Below are 3,543 nucleotides of genomic sequence, written 5' to 3' on the forward strand. Positions count from 1 at the left end.
TTCTAATTTCAATTTTCCTGTCTGCTCGGTCCACTGGCTACCTAAAATTTACATCCAGATTTCTGCAACAAGGTTTGGAACCATGGTCCATCGTTTAAACTGCTATACAAATAAAATTGAACTCTCTCCTATCGTGTCTGTTCCTCTTTGGACAGCAGTCTGGTTGAGTTTTTAATGCACTAAAAGTGATGAGGTATGATGACTGTGAAGGGCATCCAAAAAGCAATGCTTGCCAAGGTTCCTTTTTGGATGGATATGACTACTAGTGCTGCTGATCCTTCCAGAATGGGATGTGGTTTTAGTCAATAGTGAAAGCAAGGGTCAATCTACAAGCACGTAGTATTAACCCTAAACTAATCCAAACTAATCTGTGACAAATTGTGAATTGGTGTATGGGTCCAAATGAGACGTTAACAAAGCGTTAACAAAGGCAAGGTAAAATGGTGGCTCGGTAATAAAGTGAATTTCACAAAACAAGGTTTTGCAAAGAGGATTAAAAATATGAAATGAATCAGAAGTAATAAAAAGACAAGTTAAATCAATGAGGCAACAATACAACGCCCTTGAACAAAAAGATGGTTCGACACAGGTTCTTTGGATGGTTAATGCTTTCTTGTTTTGGTCTTATTCACTACCCAGTGGTTTTACATTAAAACTTTAATGGTTTCCCCAAAAGGCAATCTGGATAGTAGCCAGAACCTTTAGATCAATGATTCCGTGAAGAGCATTTGTGTTTGAATGATTCTACAAATTGATAAAACTTAAAAAAATAATCTTTTTGTAATTCATATACAAATTATATCAAATCATCTCACAGATGTTCTCTACATTGAGATGCAATTCCAAAAAGTAATGACACTGATTTCACCTTTTTTAATTACTGAAGTTTTAATATAATAAAATGTTCGTTGCTCTCTGAGGGTTCTACATAAAACTATTTTTAGCACAGTACCCAGAGTTTATATAGCACCCTAAGGAACCTATTTTTTTTTTTTTAAAGTGTAGCTAGCTTACTCGTTGACTAGTTATAATGGTGAAAACATGAGCTGATAGGAAAGCAAAAACAATGTGGTTGGATTTCAAGAAGTTATACTGAATGCAGACTGCCTCTAATCCTAACTTCTGTAACTTTTGAACTGAGAAACTTTGATATTCACCTTCAATAACGATGTTTTTTTAACGATTTAGATTATTTGTGCAGATGTAAACATAGTGACTGTATAGGTTATAACCTCGCCAAGCAGATTCTCAGCATCTTTGGTGTTGTGAGTGGAAACAGGCTGAGCTTGTAGAGTTTTATTCATCACGCTTGGATCTCGCCTGCTGATCTTTGAGTACTGACGGCAGATTTGTTAGGGTTTTAAGTCAGGGATGGAAATGGATGTGTGTGTCGGTTTTGACGATGAAAGCCTACGTCTGTTCCTTCTGTCTCTCGCTATGTGTGTGAAAAAGCTTTGAGGATGTCTTGCTGTCTTTTCTTGTCTGCTTGTTTCAGCGTGATGCGAGTTCATGCCGACATGCTGAGTGGCCAAACTCAATCACTCACAGAGCATGAGAGTGAGAGTGAGCAGGATGAGTTGAAGTAACAAAGTAAGCGGAGGTTCAAAACTCTGCAGAAAACAATGCAGAGAAATGTGTGCATGTATTATTTCTGATTATTCAAAACATTTCTGATTGACTGAAATCTAAATCACTAGTCCAGTTTTTCGGATTTCCTCCTAATCAAGTCTGTTATTGCTGTGTGCTATGTTCTTCCCATCGTGGTGCTATCTCTTCCCCTGGTGAGCGCATACACCCAGCAGAAGCAGGACAAATTGGCAAGCATAAGGGTCTCTGACAAGGATCAAATTGTGATGGTTAGACCACTGGGTCAGAACACCTTCAAAACAACAGGTTTCTGGTTTGCGGTGGTTAGCACCTACCAAAAGTGCTCCAAGGAAGGATACCCACTGAACCAGTGACATGGTCATTGGCCAAGGCTCACTGATGCGTGTTGGGCTATCCCATCTGCTCTGATCCAACAGAAAAGCCACTGTAGCACAAATTGCTGAAAAGGTCAAAGCTAGATATGATAGATAGATGACAGAACATGAATAATGGCCATTGTGTTAATATTATGCTGTTAGACTATAACATAACATTAATAAACAGCATCTTAGAGTATACACACACACACACACACACACACACACAAGCACACACTTACTTTACCACATACTGTACAGTGAACTAGGCCATGCAAATCCACCTCTTAATGTGCAAATGTGTGTTTGCCGTTACTCTTATTTTAAATCAACATGTAAATAGACTCGGATGGCACCATCAACAACGTAATTGCATATGGATGAAAACAGAGAGCTGAATATTCATGCGTCTCTTCTCTTCCGACTCGGCAGGAAAACCGAAACTCACATTAGATCCTAGAACGATCTGAATTCAGCATTTCATTTCTCACTGTGCATTCGTTTTCATTCAAATACAAAGCCACCAAAACACGAAGAGTCCATAATGGAGTCTTGTACAAATATGATCTATCAGTCAAACGTTGTTGGTGACTGACATTTTAGTTCAACTGAATCAATGAGTCTAATGGAACAAACAAAAGAAGGTTAACAAACATAACAGAAAGCATTAAATACAGAGTTTTAATTATTAAAATAGTATTCACAAAACACTTTGATTTCCTTCATACTGCTCAACATGGGACAACAAATGAGCTGTTTACTAATCTCACAAGCCAGATTTTCCGCAAACTCTACTATGCTCTGTTAAGAAATGTGGCCAGGAACCGCCTACTTTCACTTGATTGACATGGTGCATGACCAACCACAGTCGCTATCAACAAACAGAGGATTATCTGACTGACAAGTCACTACTTATCGATTTAAACAAACCTTTAAAGACTTTTGTGAACTTGGGAAAGTTTGTTGTACTGGAAAAAAGGCAAAGGAATATACACAAAAAAATACAAACTAAGAAGATCCTGAAGCTTGTGGCCTAAAAAAGAATATAAAACATCAGGTTTTTGAGTTCTTGAGGCCCATGGGAGGCACCATGTTATATCAAAAATATTATATAAAAAATATATTCATATTAAATATTACCTGAATCTTACTCCATCTTACATGCTACACATGTGAGAAAAACTAAACCCACTGGTGCTAACGATTCTTTCACTTTATCAAAGAGATTCTCAGTTACACACTAAGTTTAACTTTAACCAGTTATTATTCCTTGATATGCACTGTATTACCAAACATCTGTGGACACCTGACCATAATACTCATGTCTTCTGAGAAGGCTTTCCTCTAGATGTTGAATTGTTGTTATGGGGATTCAGCTACAAGTTCATTGGTGAGAACAGAAACTGATGTCAGGTGAGGATGTTTGAGGTTTAGGGTGCAGATCTGTCCAAAGGTGTTCATTGGAGTTGGGGTTGAGTCAGAGTCAGGGAACTCAAGTTCTTCCACTCCAACCTGTTACTCTATACAATTGTGTGCCTCCAACTTTGGTGTCTACATACATTTAGCTATAAAGTGTATT

Source organism: Hemibagrus wyckioides, linkage group LG11 (genome assembly GCF_019097595.1).
Source record: "Hemibagrus wyckioides isolate EC202008001 linkage group LG11, SWU_Hwy_1.0, whole genome shotgun sequence".
Lineage (NCBI taxonomy): Eukaryota > Metazoa > Chordata > Actinopteri > Siluriformes > Bagridae > Hemibagrus > Hemibagrus wyckioides.